The sequence below is a fragment of the Bombus pyrosoma genome, linkage group LG8 (genome assembly GCF_014825855.1).
Source record: "Bombus pyrosoma isolate SC7728 linkage group LG8, ASM1482585v1, whole genome shotgun sequence".
In the NCBI taxonomy this organism is placed as follows: Eukaryota; Metazoa; Arthropoda; class Insecta; order Hymenoptera; family Apidae; genus Bombus; species Bombus pyrosoma.
This window is the reverse complement of record NC_057777.1, coordinates 53,487-78,669: the sequence shown is the minus strand read 5'-3', so window position 1 is coordinate 78,669 and position 25,183 is coordinate 53,487. Positions and strand designations below refer to the sequence as shown.

Below are 25,183 nucleotides of genomic sequence, written 5' to 3'. Positions count from 1 at the left end.
AATCGGACACACCTACAACGCTTTCTTTAATTCTTTAATTTAGGTACGATTCGATCGACAAGGACGCACTTTCGCTCTCCACCTCTAACTTGACAACTTATTGCCGTAGATTAGATACATAAATATAATACGATATATGACACATTGTACGATCGTACTTTTCTAGATTTCCATTACGATGAAGACAGTAAATCACCGATGAAAACCACTAATACCATCGAGTACGTTTAAACGACCAGTTTCACTTTTCCTTCCTTCCTTCCTTCCTTCCTTCCTTCCTTCCTTCTTTCTTTCTTTCTCTCTTACGACTATTTCCTTTTCAAATAGAAATCGAGACACGCAGCAGCTTTTGCTTAATTAATCAGCATAGACTTTTAGTAAGATCGAAACGATTTCGCTATATGATTTTACTCGTAATCATTTCCACATTGTTTCAAGACAATTCGAGGATTGTTCTCCGTGCCACTTCTATTTTTATATCCATTACCTATATCTGGTCAAATTGTTTCATTGATAATCTTAAAGTTAATTTTTATTACGATAAAAACGGTACATATTATGTATGTATGTATGTATGTATGTATGTATGTAGTATATTGCAGTAGTATAGTAGCACAATGAACGGTTAGTTATTGTAACGTTAACGTTAGTAATGTCGTTAATAACGTAATATTATGGAACGTGATCGGTATTCGCTTGCGAGATAAGAAATTTGAATGAACGCGATCGATTCAGACAGAAATGGTGTTAGAATGCTCGCATAAACGACAAAAGCGATATATTTAACAAACAGGGAACACAACGATCAGATACATAAAACTATTCGCTTCGAAATTCAAAGATTTTCTTTTAAATTGTTTTACACTCGGTTATTAATAATGACATTGAATATTGGAAATAACGTTTGTTAAGAATTTAAGGTATTTATTAATAATAATGTGAAATTTATAGAAGTTTAGATAGTAATGAAATCGAAAGATCGATCGAAAGATTTAACATATTGACGCTAAAAATAAAGCTAGTTTACTGGAATAGAATTGTAGCAATTTGACAGGTCGATGAAGGAATTTCAGGTGAAAAGAGGCAGAATTTCGGGGGAACATAAGGGGGCGAGATGGTTAAACGAATTAGCTGGCGCGGAACACGAAGGGAATCGAAAGCGGTGTGCACAGCCTTGCCGGTTTATAATTAGAAATTCTCGACACGATTGCAAATCGTGCACGGTTACAATCTATTCCAGCCCAGGGTGTATCATCGGCTGAGCGGAAGTTGGCTGAAATTAGCCAAACGGCACGATAAATTACGTAACGTCGCGCCTATTATTAGACGCTTCGACGTTTAATTAAAGGTTTAAAGGGGGCCGCGTTCTTGCGCGTTAATGAATTTAACCGGTGAAAATCAATTACCGAGCGAGTAGTAGATACTTTAACGAGTTACGAAACTTTTCGCCAAGTGGCTATTTAAGTTTCGTAACCGTGCCGGCGATAACACTACCATACGATTTTCGATTCTACGTTGCGGAAATCTTTATTGATTTTTGCTTCTTCCATTCCTTTCAACGTACCCCGTTCGTTCCCCTCCTTTCGTCAGCCATTTCGTTCGTAGCTTGATTTACGGTCACCCACGAGAGTATTCCAACACTTGTAAAGATCTTTTACGAATATATTATCGATTTTATAGGTTGTGCGAAACATGTTGAAATTAGAGAAGCTGATTTGGCCATCCATTCACCCGCTTTGTTCATTCCATTGGCCAATCTAATTAAAGAACAACTTGCGCTTTGTTCGCAACCTGCCAACTATAACGTTTACGTTATAACAACGATCACGTTGATGAAAAATCTTTAATCTTGGAATTCCATTAGCACGCTGCCGATCGATACCGACCATATCAGCGTTTACATATTATCCATTACCATCGTACAAGATCATTCTCACGTAATTTTCGTTTAATTCGCGCAAAAAGTAGACCTTGCTTCTAAATATCATTGCCAAGAGCAACCTTTATATAATTAATAATTATGTAAAAAATAACTATGTATAAATAGTTTATTTGTAAGCGGATTTGTCGAACCATCTTTCCGCCAACTTCCTACACCAACTTCCATCTTTATCATCGTCTGTCACGAGTAGTAGATCCTTGCGCGGCGCCTCCAGTCCTTTCGTTCCCCTCTTGCATCGTGGATAAACGTTACGATGGAAATCGCGAAACTAGGCGAGGAATTCGTTCCGTTGATTAGGCGAATAATCTGCTTTTATCGCTGCTGTTAATCGGGAAAGATTATGGCCCGAGCTGGACCTAATGAGCGTAATCCTCACGACGTGTATTATTCGTGGATGTTGATTCCGTCGCTTATCGATTGGTTTCTAATTACGTGTTTCGCTGATTCGGTCAATCCTGATCTAATTGGACAGAGGGAAGCTGCGCGCGATCGAACGATGCATCGCCAATTTCAATTTCGAATCATCGTCTACGATGCACGATCGTTACGGTTATAAAACTGCCAGGTCACCGTTACAGCGACATGTATGTAAGTAATTCGAGACGATACGTACAGAGTGTTGCGCACAATGTGCTTTAGGTTAGGTCTATTTTCGAGACCGTCTACGTACGAGAATGTCGTTTCTTTATCGCTTTATTTCAATTTTCTATTCCAATTCTGGACTAAAGAGAAGTAGACTAAAGAGAAGTAGACAGAAAGTTATGTTACGTTCGAAAATAACTTTCGCGCGAATAAAAACGCGTTCGTTCGTTTGTTCTATCGCTGTATATCTTTTAACGAAACGAGCCCTCAAACGAAAAGCGTTATTCAACCCCTTATTATCGCATCTCTTTTTTCGCTAATCGGTTGACCACGTAATGCACGACATCCTATACAAATATAACTCGAAGCGATATCCCCCTTATAACACGGTTTCCCTTTTTACGACTCGTTAAACTCGGCTAATCCTCGTATTATAACGCTAGTCTTTCCATCACTGGTGTTTTCGTTTTGATCGAAACAGCGAATTCCCCTTGTATACGCGATAATGCGAAATGTGCGCGTTTCAGAGAATCGATTCTCTTGATTTTCGTTATTTCGAAATTTTGCTTAACACGGTTTCGTTGCAACACGGAACGAATTATACGTTGTAACAAGAGTTGTTGTACAAGAGTTGATTGCACTTTGTTCCATGCTTGGATCAATGATAACCAAACCACTAAGAACCACAGAAACTGTTAAAAATTTATTTAAACCATCGTTAAAACCACATAAAATTACACCTATAAAGGTAAGACGAAAATAACCGAGATTGGAATTTTCTTGATCGCGTGACGATTGCTTTCCGCCTATCTCGCTTCCCCCTGTTCCATCTGTTCTCTCGTTCGGTTCGACGAACCGTGCTGCTTACGAGAATTTAAACGCTGGGTCCCGAATTTCGTTCGTCCCGATTAAAGCGAGCGTTACCGCGACATTCGTTATTCGGATTTAACTTTTACTCGTGAAAGCAGAAATGAAACTATAACCGGCAGCTTTCGACGGTTACCCAAAGCAATTATGGATTCGTAAGATCTCCGGCGTCATCGATCGTCTAACACGTTCGCCGGTCCACAGCCACAGTCCGAAAACGGAATCGATTCCACGCAGCTTACTTACCGTACGTTCCAACCCAAAGTCACGTCCATCAACGCGGACGGCATATTAAACGCAATTTATCGGATCATCGTGATTATCCAGTGATATCGCAGCCACAAGCCCGCTAATATCCAATTGTCCTGTCAAAGTTGCGATCGACTCTAATCGACTGTTTTGGCGATTGATATCGACTCTACTCCGTAAAGATACGAATCAATCGATCCTGCACCGTTCAAAACGGTTATCGATCGTTCGATCGCAATGTCTCCGGCTTTTCACCTACCTTGACCTTTTCTACCTTATTTACCATATAGAACTTATTTCGGACATGTGGTTGCAAAAATGACAGTTTGGAGATCGTTATTCCGCCCGGCACGCGCAACACAACCACGCGAGGTCTTGATCGGTAAAGATTACAGCACCAGCGTGAACAATGCTACTTTTCGTTTGGAACTTTGCGAAGCGCCAACGTTTTGCGTTCTAAACTTTCACCACGTTTATTAGATAGTATATTCTAAGTGTGTTCTTTTTAGTCGCGTAGTATCGTTCTCGATAGTACGTTGCGCTTTGTTCAGACGTTTCGCCAACATCAATGTGTTTGTAAAATGTTTGTAAAATATCAAAACTTTCTATTAATCGAGCCAAGTGGATTTTGTCAAATACGTTCGTCGGTAGCAAACAAATTCCATTAATATACCTGGCTCTACGAACTTTGTCGCAATCTTAACATACTTGCTGAAAACAGAATTTCGATTTCACTTTGCGTAACTCTATCGCCTGAAGAGGATTTGCTCGTACGACTTGGATCGATCAATTAGGAAAGTAAAAAGTAAATGTCGTGATTGCGAAATAGAGTAGAGTTTTGTTTTACAGAAAATTTAACAACCGTCCTTCTAAACGCAATGTTTTCGCATTTCTACATTTTGGTTCTACAAATTTCTCTGGCTAAAGTTGAACGAGTGATTTTCTAATATTAACAAACTAAATTGGGAAGGAAAATTATCATTTCACCAGTTTAGTTATTTCTATAAATACGTTTACAGAAATCAATTTCTATACCTCCCGATGAATACCAGATGCCCTAAAATCGTAGACATTCCCTTTTATTATCACGTTGCATTACGCGAAAGGCATTCACAACTATACGTCGCTGAAGCGTCGTACAAGATTTTCATATTCTCTATGAAAGGGTCACATTGTTAACAAGAATACGGCTGGCGATACGAAAGTGAAAGAAAAGTCTAGCTTGTGGCTGCTGTTCTACTTTCGAAATTTGTCATTTATACGTTTGTACGTGACTGTTTATCTTGGTCCATTGTTACGAGGCTTATTCACCAGGCTTATTCACGATCCCGTCGTTATTGCGTGGCTGGATGACAGAAATTCACGGAAATCCGTTCGCGAGGAATACGCGATGAAGCTCTCGAACGAAAAGTACGATGAACGCGTGCAATACATTTTTTCGATAGTCTGCGTCTACGAGTGTCTCCACGTGGCGTCTGCTGGAAACGCGTTTATGATATTTTGTGGAAACTGCATTATCACGAAGCCGGTCACGGTATTGGAACCGCTACATTTCTCCTTCCTCTTCCGATATTGCTATCGTTATCGCCATTTTAACTAGCTAGTAGCTTTAATTAGCTTTAATTTAAGAGGAGAACTGGAGGAATTTCTTGAAATTTTTGCCATTCTTTTGCGATTTTTGAGATTTTCAAAGTTCGATTCTAGCCCGTTGTAAAGCGAAGCTCTTTAGAGTTGTACAAATTCTTAGATTTTAAAGAACCTTCGAATGTTTGGTGAATATATCGGTCAAGTTTTCCAAATTTCGAAACTTTTTAGAAATCATCTATGAAAGAATGCTTTTTCCCTTTCATTCCGCGAATCTTTACCACAATTTTAAGGTTTTTCAAGTAATTTTGTTTCTTCTTGCAACGATCGTTTAATTAATTAATCCGTAATTGATAGCCGTTTGCAACGCTTGAAAGTTACATTATATTCAAAGAATTTATTTTACGAAATACCAAGTAAGAATGAGAGCACCGAATCGAACGATGAAATCTGAGTTCAAATCCGAATTAGCAACAAACTAACGATACGAACGATGATACTTAATTAAAGTAACCTGGTGTTTAAAAATAGCTTGGAGAAAATCGATATTTCATGCATATCGCAAACATCGTGCAATGTAGTAACATTTCATACGTCCGTAACAAACGTTTTATCACGTACGTATTAATTCTGGTTCCGCTTTAAAACAATCTCGACGAAACTTCCTTCCGTCGATTCGTTTAATTCTCTTTTTATTCTCAAACAGGGTAATCCACAACATCCGGTTCGTTCGATCTGCACAGAGGTAGGTCTTGTTCCACTTACAATCGTAAACCATTCGAATCGATCGTTCTTATTGTCAGCGTTATCGTGGCCATTAATCAAGGATGCCTCCGTGAATCTTGTCACGTTCATTGTTCCTGTGAGAGTGACATCGTTATCTCATGGTCGCGCCCTGGTCGCGCCCTGGTCGCGAATCATGCTCCACTTTCGCGCTTTTGTCCAGAAGAAATCGTTAAACGCGGATGTATCGTGTTCGTGCGACGTTAATTTGCGCTGACGAATCTCTCTTTCGTCACTATTCTCTCTCTCTCTCTCTCTCTCTCTCTCTCTCTCTCTCTCTCTGCGTTGATCGTTTACCTCGTTATCCTCGGCCGGACGACGAAAGACTCTTCTTCTTTCTCCAACAGTTACGTAGATCTTTCCCCGATCTATTTACGGATTCGCGGAATCAAGTTCTTAAAAAAAAAAAAAAAAAAAAAACTAATAGGAACGAAAAGGTAATCGTGCGTGTTTAAAGGATTTCATTCGCTTCTGAAAATTTGGCAAACAGATATAGAAATGTTTACAAAGGAAAGAAACATTTGGCCACCGTGTAGATTTCGCAAAATTGAAATTACGCTTAACGTCTGTTTCTTAAATCTTATTTCTACCTTTCGAGTCGCTTAATCGTGCTTTAATTCCGTATTTAATCGTATTAAACAACGGGCCAGTTTATAATATTATTATAACGGCTTAACGAAAGCCGAGAAGGGAACTAAAACTACAGAGTCACTTGTTCCAATTTTACTCCCCAATTTATACTCGAACGAAACGAAAGAACGAAAGAACGAAAAGAGGTATAGAGAGTTGCCCTGTCGTGAGAAGGTTGTTACCGAGGAAAAAGCAACAATGCGAAAGCGTCGCCAACAATAGCCGTAATTAAAAACTTGCTTCTCTGAACTTTGTAGCAGTCTTTACGTGTGGTCTGTTACGCAATCGGGTTATACTACTTAGGAAAAAGTTTTCCGCTCGTGCAAGCAGCGCATCTCCAAGACTTTTCCTTCCGGCTGATCCCGCCGAGAGTTACGACACTTCCGATGCATTCGACGATCTCAAGGCAACTTGTACTACTTGAGCCAACTTCCGCTCGCTAGGAGAGCGTTCGCAACTTTCTTCTGCCGGCTGATTCCAGCCCGATGAGTTACAACTTTCCACCGTCCGCTATCGAATTTCCACGTTTAAGTAACGTTTCTTTCTTCTTTGGTACATGGGAAACGTTTTTGCATCGGCAACCTGGCTGAAAAGTGAACTTTACTTCTGGTGGTTACGAGTGCCATCGAGTTACACCACTCAATTAAAGTTCTCTCTATTGTCGCAGAGTTATTCGAAGGCCACCGGCGAAAAATATCGAATCGCGTTTCTCCTCTCGTATAGAAAAACAAGTTTAAGATACGATATGAAAAGCACAGAAGGAAAATGTACATTCTCGTCGATCTTTTGATTATAATTAAACAGCAAGATCGTAACATGGCAAAAGTGAAAAGATAAACAACCCGTTAGGTTCAAATAAAATAGTTGGCTGTAAATAGAAAGACAATTTTGGTATCGTGGCATCGATCGACTTGCTACATTTTGCTAAATTTTCACGCTGCTTTCCTGCAAAGAATAGGAAATTTCACTCATCGTTCCTCTGCTTGTAGTCTTTGCGCGTCGTCGACCAATCTCATATCAGAATTTGTCTTTTTATCTGACGTTGACATCGGTTATGCGTTTTACGTGTTTTAACGATAAAGCAATAACGATAGCTTTTGAAATTGTGTTTCTCTCGTAGGAATGTTGCACGATTACCTCGATTCTTCAAGAATTTATACAGCATTCTCTCAGTTTTCGATCATACTGCGATCTTAAAGACCTCGTACGCGTAACAGACATTCTTGCCACATTCTCCGAATCGATTCTCACATGTTACCTATGCTCGAGCATAACTCGAGCATAACTCGAGCATTCGCTCGCTTCTAAATCACAATCGATCCTCACACTCGTAGTATGTACAATTCAAATTCGCTATTTTCTAGAAATCCTCGATGAGGTTCCATTGTGTCCGTTGGTGTTCGTTGGTGTCCGTTGAAACGATAGGTCATACTACTTGACAAACGTCTGTCCCAAATGATATAATACACACGTGTATGAAAACCATGTATTCAGTGCAAAATACAATTACTCGCTGTTTCACCTGTTAATCGTGCCGAAAATCTCTTAATGTCGAATACAGAAAATGTAATTTTATATTTCAAGGAGGTATAGAACTTACAATCAGAGAAGGACATTTGGTATTATTTCGATTCCAAGTTGTCCACTTTGATACAGTTCTAGCACTTTTAAAGATGAATTTTACAATCACCGCCATTCTCCTATAGCACGGTTAACACGTTTCGCGTTGTATCGAGACCGTATTACAACCGTATATCGTGTTGTAGGAAAACTGTCACAATTTCCCCGCCGTGTTATGTGTATGTGCGTATGTGTATCGAAATCGTATTTTCAGAATACCGAAACCTGTTAAGAAAGGACAGAGTGTACCATTATTTATCAAATGTTTCTGCAGTCGATATATAAATAAATGTAATCGTATATTTTAATATAAAATGTTGTCACTTAGCGGACGTCGCGTTTGTAAGTATGCAGCGTGAACACCGCAAAGGATCACAGCTGCAGACATTAGTTTCGTTGATTAACCATTATATATTCGTCAAATTGGCCTTTCACTCCCCGTTTCCGATAATACGTTTACGAAACTTTTTTTTATCGTCCCGATTGAGAGACAATTTGAGAGCAACTTGGACTCGCTGTCCGACCTAACATCCAGTTATGTTCGTTCTCAACAAAGTTCTCTTCGTGGCTAATACATTTAGAAGACGCTGCTGATCGATCCAACTGTGATTTACTAGTTGGATAGAGTCTATCGGAAGTCTTTTCCAAGGTCCGGTAACCAATCTAGAAAGCTTTTTCCCATTGAATATTGCGAAATCGTCGATAGCATGTCCGCCAAGATATAGGCTTATACTACTTGAACGCTGTTTTATTCAACAGTAATACATTTTAAAATTGCTTGTATCTATCTGTGTTTGTGGATCTCTGTCAGAATTTCCAACTATGCCGTAGTTTTTAAACATGAAATCAAAGAGAATCTAACATGTAAATGAATACACATACGCTATACAGTTTATTTAAATTCTTAAATATTTTCCTTCCATGTGTTACGCGAATATTTAAAAGTATCGCGCGATATTTTACACGTAGAAGGGAACAACGAAATCGTATTAGTCCGGAATTGAAAAAACGACACGAAGATTCGAGAAATCCTGCAAGATGCATAAATCTTGTTCTACTGCTTCCGAATTCGATCGATTCCGCCAACAAAGTCCTTGGAATAACCAGAGACGCAATTATCTTTCATCTCTCGACAGAAGATAGATCCCTCGTTCTAACGAATTCGTAAGAAGCTCGAACAAGCATCTCCTAATTAAAATTATTGAACATTCAACTCGATGTCTCGAAGTAGCGTCGAAATGAAAAATAATTTTCCATTATTACTTTTAATTTTACCCCTTTATGTTTGAAAATTATTTCGCTAAAAAAAAAAAAAAAAAAAAAAAAAAAAGAAAATCATATTACAGCTATATTTAAATTTGGATGTTAGGCATTCAGAATATCATAATATCATTATATTTTTCAAATCGAATAATAAACATCCAAATTACACATCTTTATCGCGCAACTATTCATAATTATTTTTCAAATAACGCAAAACAGTAGGTACACGAAGCAAAGACGGTAATGTCAAATCATGAAATACGTCAATTATATAAATCTGCAGTCGGTGAGAAAAATAAAGCAGCGAATGCGTGATGTTCACAATCACTTTAGTGGAATTTAATTGTTCGATTTCGCTGTTAAATGTTGTGTGGTGACACACATCAAAGAGGAAATTTTACGTTTCACTAATAGTCCCTTCTGGAGGAAAGATGAATTCCTCGTATAGATATCTCCGACCGTAGCAGCAAGAGTAAACGAGCGAAAACTGTGCGCTAATTGGTGCCGAGGGGCGGGGGGAGGCCCGTCCTCCAAAAGGTTTATGATACCCGATGACTGTATGCAAATAGACATTCTTCTCTACAAACCTTGACCCTGTCACAAACTCATCAAGCATAAAATAGAGGACAATTGTCCAACAATTCTCGACACAACTTCAACTTTGACCAAACTACTTCGTACGAAGATATTATTATTATAGCGGGTTAAAACAAGGTTAATTAAATTAAATCGATGTCGACATGAAACAGCAACAATCAACGTTCTCGTGGAACGAAAGGGAGCAATACCCGGACAAATGGTGAACCAAGCAGACTAACTACCGTCTCTCAATTCCGTCGAAATGACGCCAGTGACGGGACAATTTGTTCGACAAGTGTCGCTGCGACTGACAGCCGTGAAATAGGCCGATAGATTGGCTCTTCTTTTTAACCTTTCCTCCCTTTATGTCCTTTTCTTACAGCGAAATACGAGGGATACTGTGTTAATTAAAAAGCGTACCAACGTACTTTTACAATATAATTACTAGACACGGTATATATTTTCTTCGTAATTGATTGAAAATCGAGTCTCCTCGGCGATGAATTATCTCGTCTGCTGTACAGGACTCGACTCGTATATGTGTAACAGGCAGGGCAGGCCATTTTGCCGAACTTGAAGATAGCGCGAACGAAAGAGAAAGAGGTCCGGGAGTCGGGATTACTGTTGTTTAATATTCACGTCATTTGTACAAGTACGTACATACAATCGTATCGACGTATTTCTAAAAAGAATTTGAAAGACTGAAACGTTTAACTGACAAAAATTTTGAAATAAATTTAATTGGGTCTTGAATTGGATCAATGCCAAGGAAACGACGATTTGTGTTTATGTAGAGGAAGCGGAACGATGCTAATGCACGGTATATATAATTTTTGTATTATTGTATTATATATATATATATAATCTTTTCTCTTTTTGTTTGTTTCTTTTTCCTTAATAAAGGCGAAAGTGAATAAGTTATTGCGCTACGTTTTATCCACATTTTACAATGTGTATCCTAATCTGCTGAAAAGATTCGCGAAACTAACGATTTTACCATAATATGTTACATTTAAGGCGTATATGTAGACTTTTGTGACCGATTGTACGCGAAGATGAACACGAGGAAAGTAACTGCTCCGTTATACGTGCAATCCATGTAACCGATTAATTTGAATAACCAAAATTCTGCTTATAAATCTAGTAGTTGGAATCGCTACAGCGAAAGGCTAAAAAGAGAAGCAGAAATTTCTAAAGGAATGAGAGCTTAAAAGAAGTTTATAAGAGCGCTGATAGATGAATATCGTTGACAAGCCATTGCGTGGCAGTTGGAAAAAGAGGGACTCGGAGAAAGAGAGCGGTACCACACGAGATAGAGATAGAGATAGAGATAGAGATAGAGATAGAGAGAGAGAGAGAGAGAGAGAGGGGAGGCGAGAGAGAGAGAGAGACAGAGAGGGGGGCGAGAGAGAGAAAGACTGAGACGTCGCGAGCGCGAGGGGGAGAGGCACGGCGCCGCGGCACGTCGCGACGCTCAGTCTACCGGCGTCGTCCGTGCAACATGAACGCTTCGAGCTGCTACTTTGCCGGTTAAAATCGCGTGGAACCTCGCTGTCGACGCGCGTTCTTACAAAATACAGCTGAATATTTTGTGCGTTATTTCGTGAATATTTTGTGAAATGCGGTTGTACCGAGAACACAAGTTGGTTCGTTACGATACGACGAAGAATTGTGTATTTTCAGTTTGCGGTTCGTTTTGGCGTTTTGACACAATCTCAAAATGATCTGCCCCTTCACTGGTAATTTGAGGCGTGAATTTTTAGTGAACAGTTGTGCTCAAGATACACGCTATTTTTATACGTATAGGGAGATTTAATAAACGTTGAATTTTACTTTTCTCTATATCGAGCGAAATAATTATAATCACCTAAAAGTCCGGAGTGTTGAAAATATTTTTAGAAAGGCCAACTTCTTTCTTCTATTCTTTGGCACGTTGCTCAGAATAATCGCCGACGATTTTTTAAGAATGAATCAATTTTGTTTTTCTGGCTCGTGCTAGGCATCGTCGTCTATAAAAGTACAACAATTTTATTGAAATAAGAACAAGATGAACTACTGAAAAGAGTCGCGCGAATCTCCTTAGAAATATTTTTAATCGAGCAATTTCTATCGATAAAATGGGATTATCGAAAATGTTTCATCGCGGAATCCTGCGATCAAAATGAATATATGATCTCCGCTGTGGTTGGAGTTTTCTAGTGTTAAACTCGATACATCTAAATTGCCAGTACATCGAGGATTGTAAAATTTATGCTTTTAAAAATTGGGACAATGGTTTTTTAATTATCGTATTTTGATTCGTCCTAATTCGAAGATTGAATTTTATCACAAGTGGAAGAAAACCCCCTCTTTCGAGGGGAGAATTTTTCACGAAGAAACCAAGTTATCGAAGCAACGAAGAATTTACGAAAAGTGGACGAAGCGGTAAAAGCTCTGGAAATATTTTCACCGACGCGGATTCCATCTTGCTTCTAGCTTGTTTACTTTCTTTTCAACGACATCGATTCGTGTCGAAACACTTTGCTTCGAAAATTCGTGTGGGACGTTTCATTGTCAGATAAATATCCAAAATCGCCTGAAATGCGATCTCGTTAAGTTACTCGTTATTTCTAAATTCTCGCGAATCAACTGATATTTCAGTTATTTGTCAACGACTATTTCTGCAACCTGTTCCTTTATTTAGAAATCTTTTCCACGTTGCTATATCGCGCGACTTTAGTTTACATCACCAATTCATACGTGTGTATGTTGATCACAGGAGATGGCATCTACCCCGCTTTTATTTTAGTTTACAAGACTCTCTCTCTCTCTCTCTCTCTCTCTCTCTCCCTCCCTCTTTCGTAAAATTATGGATAAAATCGTGGATCATTAACAACGTCTCATGCATCGAATAGATAATATTTATGGCATATTTCTAAATTAAATATTAATGAGCTTTTAAAACTTTTTCTTTTTTATTCATTATAAATACGGATCATGATTCTTTCTCTCTCGTTCGCGTTTACTCCGTGAGAGAAAGAAGGAAAGGGAAGAGTTACGTACTCTTCTTCTATCACGTACATGTATATGAATAGGGCGACATTTTAAAATTGCATCGTCACTTTTATTAAAATTCTACTATTCATTAGTCAGTTGGAAGTAAGGACGTGTTTGTTTTTTCAAAATCATTATATACAAACGGAAGAGAACTCGTTCATTATCTGTCAGTAAAATTAGAAGCACGTTCTCTGAAATATAAATAAACCATTCCGTAATACTTGAACGACTTTTTTCTCTCATTGCCTAAATTTACTATCGTGGCCAATGGGGAAAAAGACAAGATTCTGAATTTTTAATTTTTTACTACTATTTCCTAGCAACAAGGTTATTCTGCATAAATTTGATATTTTCATAAATATTTTACAAAATGCGAAACATTTTAATTTCCAATGCTTCATTGACACGCCAGTGCCGCTTTTTTCTCTCTGAAATCTATCACTACATATAAATTAACGTTGCTGTTCGTACATGTGCAAATATTTTGCACGACTTTTATCAACACGAATGCTACTATAATAATATTACACATGCCATTAATATATATATATATATATATATGAATTAGCGGTATAATAATGATATAATGATGATTATAATGATTTAAATGATGAAAAGAACGACTTGGCATCATCTGACGTCGTACGAAATTCAAATAGTTTACTTCAAACTTCAAATCTATGATATATGAAAATTAAATACACGGTTCGTGCAACTGTTAACCAGTTTCTGATTAACTGACTGTAGTCTATCTATCTATCTTGCATCATCTTAAACATAGTGTGATAATCGGACGAGTCGAGGATAACGAATTTCTTAAATAAGAAAATTCTTCCATAACGTTTGACACGTGCAAATGTCAACTTTCAAATTGCATATTAACATTTTAGAAAGAAATGTTCTATGGCCAATTTTAATAAAAGATAAAATCGGAGTTCCCTATTTGGAGGCCGTGGGTCAGAAACACGATAAACACGACACGTTTATCGTCTTTTACACATAAGAGAGTAACGGTGAAATTCAATATGTTATCAACAAATCCCATGCATGACGAGATACGTTATCGTCAGCCTCTTCAACATTTACGTATTTGAACATTGAAGTATTAGTCGGATGAAGCAAAAACTGTTAGAATTACGGGAGCCGATGTTAATTAAGTCAAGCTAACATAACGGTTAAATTGACATTATTCGCAGCTTACAAAACGTGTTATACATTGCCTTTTTCAACCGTTTCGTATCAAGATACTTTTTCTTTGCCACCAAGTGACATAAAAGAAGTCGGAAAATCAACAAAAACGTCGTATCTTGGTTTTATTGTCATCTTCGTTTGGAATTTCGTATCTATATTACATTCTATTAAACAAGTGTCCACGTATCTTACAACGGTTATGTACACGGGATACTATTTGTCCATTAAAATAATATTCTCGTTGAAGTTTTTCATTCAAGAAAAATGGACGCGTTCAAAATTCTAATGTTAAAAAACTACAGACGCTTTAAAAGAAGCAAGTTTCTTTAATTTCAGACAATATCGATGAAAAATATACAAGAATTTATTAGGAAATGTTTTACCGTTGCCAGAAACAAAAAATAGATTTTAATGCCACTCGGGAGAGGTTGTTTCAGTTTTACTACGTTTACGAGAGAAACATAAACATTTCGTAGTACTTTGTAGCATTTTGTAGCATTTCGTAGCATTTTGTAACATTTCGTAACATTTCGTAGCATTTTGTAGCATTTCGTAGCATTTCGTAGCATTTCGTAGCATTTTGTAGCATTTCGTAGCATTTCGTAGCATTTCGTAGCATTTCGTAGCATTTTGTAGCATTTTGTAGAATTTCGTAGAATTTCGTAGCATTTTGTAACATTTCGTAGCATTTTGTAGCATTTCGTAGCATTTTGTAGCATTTTGTAGCATTTCGTAGCATTTCGTAGCATTTCGTAGCATTTCGTAGCATTTCGTAGCATTTGGTAGCATTTTGTAGCATTTGGTAGCATTTCGTAGCATTTGGTAGCATTTCGTACCATTTCGTAGCATTTGATAGCATTTCGTGCGTTTCATTCGAAAGACGAGTTCATTTCACGCGTTACGCGAAAGACGAGACGTATGCAAACGCGAAAGTTGTGACGCGTTATATCCGGGAATCCAGGCAGACAGAAAGTCCAATAAACGTTATAACGTTATAAGGAAGAACAGAGGACGACCGAATGCAATATTCCGTGGCGTGAAAAGGACGTGTCTCGTATCTTTTATCTATGTAAGATTGCAAACTGCCCGTCACACGAGTTTCATACAAACTACGACTGTTACTGCTACTGTTTCATCGAGAAACGAGGGAATTTATTTAAATGTAGCCTTTATAATTTTCTATTCAGTGCGAAGAGGAATATTTTCAGATAAACCCACGTTATGTAACATAATATTAGGACGTGAACAGGAATATAATGTCTTATTACTAAAATAGTATGTACCGAGAATATTTTATTTTCCACAAGGAGAATATAAACAGACTCGAGGTTTTTCCCTGAAACGCTTACTTGCAGTTTTCGTTGTAATAAATAGTAAGTAATCGCGTTACAAGAGTATTGACAGAAGAATTTATGAAACAAGTAGAAATGTTCTCTTTATGCAGCATAAAGAGACAGTCAAGAACCACTTGTTACGTATAAAAAATGAAATTTCATCAAAAATGGATATACAATGTATGTGCGAATAGCCGTCGATAAACGCTTACACTATACACGTTTCGTCCACAACACAAGATATCGTATTCACACGCCAACGAACGTCTTTCTTCCATACGAGCTGCACGAGCTCGGTTTCCCAGTTTTAAACATACATCATGCTTCACGATTACGCAAACCGTTCCTTATTTTTCCGCAAGTTCGTCGTTTGATCGTGAACAAGGACGCGCGCATACGATTGCGAAAGTACGTAATTCATTGACAGAACGACAGGGACTGGCACGCGTACGTAAGAGGCTTTATCGAGAAAATAGATCCGTGTCGGCCGATGGTTAACCTCTTTATTGGTGAACCGACTGGCGTTCGTTCCGCGAGTGCGTTTCATTACGAACGCTCGCACCGGAATCGCCTTGGAAATCGTTGCTGTAATTCGTGCCTTCCGGATACAAGTCGTGTTATTAGAAATTATAGCCCGACATCATACACACACACACACACACAGACACACACATACGCACACACACATATACAGTTCGGCGACATTGCTAGCCAATTTCTTCAGGATGTAAATAATGTAACGCTATCGAAACGCGTTCAACGATCGCTAGATGATACGTATCTCTACAAGGTAATTCACGTTATTGCTAGACAACATGTACAAACGTTTTCTCATAAATATGTATCCGATATTATTATTAGTATTAGAAAATAACTTTTTCTCGTTTCGATCGATTTTTCATTGCACGGTACAATTGTTCTTTGTTTGATTTACTTATACGGTATAGATAGCAAGGCAGTTCAGTAAAGCAACGAGCGTTAAAGCAAACTACGAATACGATGTTAACGTATTTCATAGAACGGGAGAACGGGAAATCTTCATCTTCTATGAACGTCAACGACAGGAAACGAGAAATCTCGTTTTCAAGCGCACGCCAGATTTCCATACTCGTACTTGCTTACAATAATTAATCGAACAAACGTTAGTTAGGTTCCGATAAATCTTCTAATAAGAAAAGAAAAGGAAGAAACAAAGTGCGTGAATACACTTGCGAAAAGAATTGTGTCACGCAACGATAAATCTTTTTCAAATATTTGTGGCTTAGCACGCTATCGTAAACGCTATCGTAAACGCTATCGTAAACGCTATCGTAAACGCTACGTAGACGCTACGTAGACGCTACGTAAACGCTATGTAAGCACGTAGCACATAGGTAGTAGATATGTATGTAGAAATTTCTTCTTGCAGTTGTTCTATGCAGTTGTTCTATGCAGTTGTTCTATGCAATTGACGCTTTGCTCGTTGTTCTATGATTTCAGAATCACTCTGTACACACGTACTGCTTTCGCCTCGTAGATCATCGATAATTCACCGATCATACGTATCGAAAAACAACTTGGAAAATATCAGCGTACAAAGGCGAGTCCCAGATCCTAGTAATAAGTAAATTACGCTTGGAAATTGCCGTTTTGGTCCGAACGTTGAGGACTGACTGTGACAAACACCAGCGCTTTATACGTCTTTAAGATGGGCGTTCGTGTTAAGGGCAAGAGCTTTTCGATGGGACAACGTGTTTGTTTGGGTTAACGAGCAGTTTGTGCTTGCGTTTGGGGCCTTCCGGATTGGGACATTGGGCTGGCTAATTTCAACGATAACGCTGCAAGATAACGATAAATGGAAGATTGTAACACACTTCATTGCTTCGATTCACAAATGATGATTTGGTCGATGAATTTCTTACGGATCAATTTTCAAGCTCTGAGAAAGTTTAAAAATTACACTTTGAATTTCTGCTATATGTAATAGGAGGCGTTTTCTCCGTTATTTCCTAAATTATGAGTTATAACTATGAGTATAGATTAACGATTCGACGAAATCTTTCTTGAAGCGAAGAACATTATTGAAGAAATAATGACAATGGACTCGTTGCTATTTAGTCGTTCGTAACGTGAAATGTCATTTTAATTTACGCAGAAGTAAAAAAATCACACCTCGCGTTTACACGGCTCGCCTGAAAAATCAATTAGTCATTATTCTAAGAAGGCATGAGTTCACTCTTCCGAAGAATGCACGTTGTTACGATTACGTAAATGTTTCTACGTTTGCAACTTAAGTATTATCATTTCGTTGAATATTCAAATTATACGAATCGTTTGTTGTTCTTCAGCTTTTAAGGATACCTCCTCATCCAAATTATTTACATTCTCTTTTAAATGACTCGCGAGAGATTATTTTAACAAAACGCCAAATGCTAAGCTAAACAACAAACTCGTAGATTTCTTTCATTCACCTATGTATAGAGAGGATGCAACGTAGCAGTACTAACAAATTGTTCTTAACGTGTATCTCGAAAGCTGTAACAGTTTGCCGCGCATTTCGAAATCGCAAGGCACGTAAGCTTTCGATCACAAGGTATTTCAATTTTCGCACGCCACCCTGCTCCTTGTCCCAATTGTCCTCGGCTTTCTTTCGTCCGCTGCCGTAGAAAGTAATGCCGAGGACAGCATTCGCGCGGATAAAAACAACACGAGAAAGAGCAAAATAAATAAGTTAATATGATATCATACGTTCCAAAAACATTGTACTTGTATGGGGATAAAGCTTAGCGTGGAAAATCACGAAGAAACACAATGTCGATGAAAATCGATCAAACAGACGGAAATATTCTAGACGTCGTATTCTCTACGGTTATCCGGCCCGATTCAGCCTTATCGTCCCGAGCGATTTGCATACGCAAACGTCTGTCGGCATCCGATCGCGGCCACCGTGTCGTCTCTATGAATATTGCAGTATGTAGATCCAGCCCTCTTGAACTTGCTCTACCGTCGGTATTATTTTCTCTTTCTGCCAAGTCACCGTGCCTTTCTCACCCGAAGGTCGCTCTTTCAATCCCTCGAACGCGTTATTCGTTCCCACGTGAATGCACGATCGGCGGTCCGTCCAATTTTTCTCCCCTCGAAGCAACTTGATGGGAATTTCACGAAACTTTTTACCTGCACGATAAGTGATTTTTAAGAAGAGGCCGTCGAATGCGTTTTGTTGCTTTGCGTTGTGGATTTGCCAATCCGAGCAACGAAGAGGAGAAGTTATTATTTCGATGTACATAGATTTACGTGGCCCGAACAAAACCGCAAAACCAACAATTCCGAATGTTAACGTTTCGTAAGGATCGAACGGAGTTTCACACTGTGGCAATAAATCTTTTCTCGTTATTTCATAAGCGTTTAGCATGGTTCGAGTTGCGTTCAATATTTTCTCGTAGCTGGGTCCTACTTAATCCGTTGAAATGATAATACAAGTAATTAAAAACTTATTTCGGTTATTCGGAAACATTCAGTCGCTACGTTACGGTCGACGCAATAACCAATAAGCTTTGTCGAAAAGAAGGCCAATCTTATGTCGTGTTCCTATTAAATCGAGTTTCGATAGAAGAAGAGTAAACCTTCTGTACTAAAAGTAAATGGAGTGTAATTTCGCATTCGGTGCGGGATAAGACCGAACATGGTTGACAATAGAGACTTTCATTGATGAAACGGTTGTCTCATGTTTTTGTAAAGAAGACGCGGCGCGCTAAAATTAGGACCAGTTTCATAAAAAGCAAATACACGTTTATAGCTTAATTAGTCGATATTAACGCAATTCTTCCGTTTTGCACCGATAAAAATAATACAAGAGGAAAGAGATAGGACGGAAATCGGTAGAGATAGTACGTGCATATTAGAAATTGGAAATTGGAAGCAAGTTTTATTGGTTTTTGGGTTGATGTGAAATTTAAACGGACAAGCGGAAGGTAGTGACGGAAAGTGAGACGTTGAGAAACGTCTGCGTAAAAGGGGTAAGAGTAAAATAGACAACAAACAAAGATAATACAATGGCTGGCGAAAGTATTCGCTCCATTCTATATCGAAGCGAAGAAATTGAAATGACGGATGAGTCTATTCGGCAAGTGGAGTTTGCGAATCATTTGGTCGATATTTGCTCGTCCGATCGCTCGATAGTTGCCTTCCGATAGGATGACACGTTCCAGGAAAGGAAATTATCCGTCTGCACTGAATTAGTCGCTCGCGTATTTCACTCTGACCGAAGACACGCCGGTAGAAGTTTTGCTTCTGCATTTAGCTTATCGTTCGACCACTCGTTTCATTATTAATCGTTCTGTGAATTCCTACAACGTCGCTGATTTGTGACTCGATACTTGAAATATCTTTGCTGTCTATCGCGTGATCCTTCTTTTTTCCATGTATTTAAAAAGCGTCACGAAATTTCGGAAGAAAAGGTGCCGTTTCATATTTTCCAATTTTTTTTTAACTTACCGTTCCTCAACCGAATTCGACCGTTATCACTTTTCCGAAAGCATGATAAACGTATCTAGGTTCGTATTTTATATACGAAGATGTGATGTTTTCATTATTTCCAATCTGAATCAGATTGGTTAATTAAACGTTTAATTATCGTTTACTTCGAGTACGGGATTGCCAATCGTCGTTAGATAAGAATAGAATTTTCTCTGCAATTTATTTTCATGTAATTAAAACTAATCATGCCTGATGATAAAAGTTCTCTTCGTATTCGTAAGCTTCGTCAAGCATCGACGCGACACTCGAGTTTCATTGATTGATGAGAGCAGGCGAAAATTGATTTATTAACGTCGAATGACAGCAACTATTCGCTTCGTTCGTTCGCTCCATCTTCATCGTTTATATCCAATGCTCCGCGTTTCACAGCGAAGTTGACTTTCATCATCCTGCCTAGATCGTCGCGCTTTGATATCGTCAAACGTAATTCTCCTACAGTTCGAAAGACTTTTAAATCGCTAAAACTAAAAGATGAAGCTAAAAAGACACGATCTTCGAAATTCATTAATGGTAATGGTAACGGAACGCATCGCTATCGCGATGATCAAAAAATTTACAGCATATCCGGAATTTGTTTCCCTCCTACTTTCTTCGTTTCTCGCCCCTTCCCCCGCCCCCCCCACACCCCTTTAAGTTAGCCTTATCCAAGCTGCGCGATCGTCGTCGAAGCGAACCAACATTTTACGGCTCTTCTCCCGGCCCACCGACTTCGAGAACAAGCGATTCAGCAAATGTGGATTGTTTACTTGAACTTTGTTCGCGCCGCTCATCCTGCGCGCCAGTTGCAATCTCATCGGTCTCGTTCCGCCGGTTTCGATCGTGTTTTAAACTGGTTGCTGACTCAAGCCCTAAGTCGATAAGTTGCCGATCGACTTATCACCGGCTAATCGAGTAGATTAACTAGGCTTCGCTACATTCCGCTGGCCAACAAGAGACGTGGTGATTATGCGATTTGGTTTTCAGTATTATACGTTTAGTATAAGTAGTTGATTTTATGATAACGTTTGATATTTTTTTTGGCATAAACGTACGATGAAAATGTACATTTGATAAATGTACGATGAAAATAATCTGAATTCACGATCACTGTGAACCTATTATTAAGAATCGAGGAATTATTCTTTACCACCGACAATTCTCTCTGTACAGTAAAGTAACGAAATTGCAGTATCGCTATGCAGTTATTAAGAGTGCTAGATATGGAAAGGTGTACAGAATGCACGCGATGTACGTTATACAGGAGCGTGCAAAATGTCTGAAATGTCCGAAATGTTTGCAGTAAAATGCTTGTTGCAATATTCAACAGCGTGAAAATCAAATCTCTCGAATCAAAATTCTGTTTCTCTAGCTGTAGTCATAGAAATGTGCATAAAAAACATCGGTAAGATAATTGATTAACGTTTCCGTTTCCAATCCAAATTAGCATACGATATATTTAAAACGATAATCGAATATCGATCAAACGCTATAAAAGAAAGAGCTTTGGAAGATTCTGCTAAATGATTACGCTTTATATAACGGAATAAGATTAACAAATTCTCAGACAACATTGCAATGTTCCGTTGGCGTGAAAGCGGAGGGCCGTTTCTTTGAAAACAGAAAAAATCACCGCACAATGGAATTCAAAAGATGTAGAAAAGTTTTCAAGCGTAGTTGAACGCGTGTCGCGTGATCCTAGCCTTGTCGCGCATCTGTCCGCATCGAGGAAAGTGTGTCTTACGCAAACCGATGTCCCTGAGACAATGTTAATCCCTATTTATACGTATAGCGGCTACCAAAGGTATTGTCACGCTTGCTCGCTTTCTTATAACGTTCGCGTGCTGATTAATTAAATCCAATTTAATTTTCTATCATTCATTTATATATAGTATCATTTATATATAATATCATTTATATATAGTATCATTTATATATAGTATCATTTATATATAGTAGCAGTTTGATATTGAAAATAAAGTATAAAACCTGACGAAAATCTACAATCTACAATTTCAATACATATATGGCATAATGCATGTTTGTTTTCTAATTCGTTTCAACGGTACTCCGTAACGCTACTCAGCATCGATTGTCATTAGCGATACTGTAAATTTCACTTTAAAATATAGTAATAGTAATAAAATAGAGAGGGGCAGAGAGAGATTCATTGTATACATATATTTATCCCTATCAGTTCTCCACTGTTATTCCAATCTATACCATACCATTTATCATCTTGCTTTCGGCCTTGTCGGCAACATGTGTTAAGGATACTCGCGACAATGTTGAACAAATGGTTCGTGATTTCAAGCAGCGATTTCGATCGAATTGCGCTCATCAACCGCCGCAAGTGGGACTCGCGAGGATCGCTCAAGTTTCGTCCAAGCTTAAGGTGGAAGCGATCCATCTTCGATGAACGTCAAAGGAATTCCTTTGAACGCACCAAGTCCACTTTTCACTTTCCACTTGATTATTTGATCGTATTAGCATCAATTACAACCCGTTCTATCAACGTGTATTACATATAATATAGAAAATAAATCTTCCTTCTTATATTTCGCATCTTTTGCTCAGCTCACGCGCAATATTGCCCCTTTTACCTTCATTCTACGTATTTATTGCCTACCTCTTTTAAGCTCAGCTGTGTAGCTTTCCCTTTACTTTTTCCGTATTTATTTCACTCTGTTTGGTGTTTTTGTTCCGCTATATGTATATTGCTTTCCCTATATTTCTTATATCTTGTTCCGTTTAGATCGCGTAATATTTTTCTCTCATTCCTATTCTTCCTTTATTCTTTTCCCACACTATATATACGTACATATTTCACTTTTGCTTCACCTTTTTATTTTATTTTCAAAGCCAATTTCTGCCGTCTGTCTATTTTCACTCATTATTTCAACTTCATTTAGATTAGATTAAAAGTACGGTTGTTCAAATTTTCTCTCAGTACTTCCAACTTAACCTTTTTTTACTTTATTTCAAATATTTGAAATCCCATTCTTTTTCACTTTATCTCCATTTTCTATCAGTGATTTTTATCCCAAATAGAGGCTGAAAATCAAAGATCATGAATGCATGTTCACACTTGAGCGTTTGAACCTACACAGTAGAATAGGTAGAATAGGTAGAATAGGTAGAATAGGTAGAATAGGTAGAAAATATCTCACGAACATGTATCGTATACCCTACATAGTTTACTAAGATGCGAAAAGATCGTAGCAAAGATATGGAATTTACACTGTACTCTGTTCCAATCGTTCTCCATCTGATCGACAAAATCTTATCATTCTCGCAATATACAATATCCCGAAAATTTAGCCAGTGGCGAATTACAAGTAAATGTAACGAAGACTCAAAGACATTAAGCAACAAAGACTCCGTATTTCATCGTAATTTAACCGGGAGGAGTTAGCCCGTCTTTCTCAGTTAATAGGTTCAAAGAGAAACGGAAAACGAGATAGAAACGTTGAACCTTGGGTGGTGGCGGCAGCCGGTGGCCTTTAAATTATAGCCGCGATCATGAATATAGACCGAGCTGATTCCACGAAGGTGAGGGAGGAATCGTTGATGGGGTACATCTTAACGTAACGACCGGTTGCTTGATGAAACGTTAATAACAACTACATAGATTCCAAGTAACGAGCGCCTCGTTTCTCTGTCTCGTTGAGCGAGCTAAATAAAAAGCGTACGCTTGAAAAGCAGATGTAAATGTAACAGCAGTTGAAAGCGTTGCATAGCTTTTAATTATCTGAAAGACAATGAACGTACAGCCGTTTAATTTTCTATTTTCTTAATTTTCCTCATCCGGCTTTCCTTTCTTCTTGTCACTTTCAAGTTCAAATATTATTTAGTTACTTCGATGTCATTAATTCTGCATTTCGAGTGACTCGATTGGTCGCGATTCGTCCATGTGGTGAATTTTAAATAAACACCTCCTTGGTCTTTTCAAGTCGATAACGAATTACAAAAATGTCGATACGGTCGTTTGACCAACACTGGCGAAAATCGGTAACGACACGAAGCAGCGTTCGCGCGATTCCTTCCACGTATCTTCATCGAAGAATCAGAAACTCTACGCTTATTTCCTTCGTCTATTCGTCTATTCGTCTATTCGTCTATTCTGCTATTCGTGGAATCTGGCGAGGTGCACACGAATACACGTTTCCCATTGTGTTTTGGTATTGCGCGTCGTCGTAAAGAAAGTATGAATTACGTTCCTATCAGATTCTCGTGTCTCGATTCAGAAGAGATGAAATAACATTTTTTCACTTTCCTATGTCAGCATTTATTTTCGGCGATCTGCTAAAAAGAATGCAACGAGATCCAACGAAATAGAACACAACAACAAGAGGCTAATACTTGTATACAATCGTTACATTATATATAGATTTCAAATTTTCGGGAGCAATCGTGTTTGCCAACGTGTTTCGTAGGCTTTGCTGTCTCCGATCATACCGAGCGATGTTTCGGTTTCGATGTTGGCTGATCAAACTGATGACTCACTCAATCCGCTAGATCTAACCGGAAATCGTTTCATTTGACTGGCCAATCGGATTAAAAAAACCGAGAGGGTGGGTTGTCAAATCGAGTTCATGTTACACCCGTTGTTCCTATTCGAGTTGTTTGAACGTTATTAGTCGTTGTACTATTACACGAACAAACGATCGAGTCGGCGTTCGCTGCGAGTAATTACGACGTTGATTACAAATTATCATCTTTAAAAAAGCTGCACTTAAGGTAAACAAGAAACTTTTAACGAGGGAAAAATTTTGCTCACCTGTCCAATTTGATAATGTAGAACGTCACTAGCGTGTACAGAATAAATAGCAATAATATTCAAAATCTGTAATATTCCTACAACGATTATCGCAATTGCCAGGAGAACAAATAAAATTCGCAACGGACAACGAGAGACACTTATACTCGTGCAGTGCAGTCGGCAGAAGGGTGTCGTTAGCGCACATTTATTAAAGTAATGGCAATTGCAATTAAATTAGCGCGCTCAAAGCAACAGTGTTGATAAAACCTT

The 25,183-nt window shown here is 38.3% G+C and overlaps 1 protein-coding gene across 8 annotated transcripts in view; it reads left to right on the top strand.

The window, feature by feature from the left end:
* Positions 1–25,183, top strand: part of LOC122570343 (octopamine receptor beta-3R-like) — a 108,253-nt gene that overhangs the window by 50,330 nt on the left and 32,740 nt on the right. The window contains exon 4 of one of the 8 annotated variants that reach the window (XR_006317794.1): positions 17,140–17,239. The exons of 5 other annotated variants lie outside the window; for them this stretch is intronic. The gene's annotated coding sequence lies outside the window, so the exon portion shown is untranslated. Of the gene's footprint in view, positions 1–11,590; positions 11,839–11,864; positions 12,524–17,139; positions 17,240–25,183 lie in introns of those variants that run through there. 2 more of the 8 variants (XM_043732519.1, XM_043732521.1) reach the window with 2 other exon arrangements.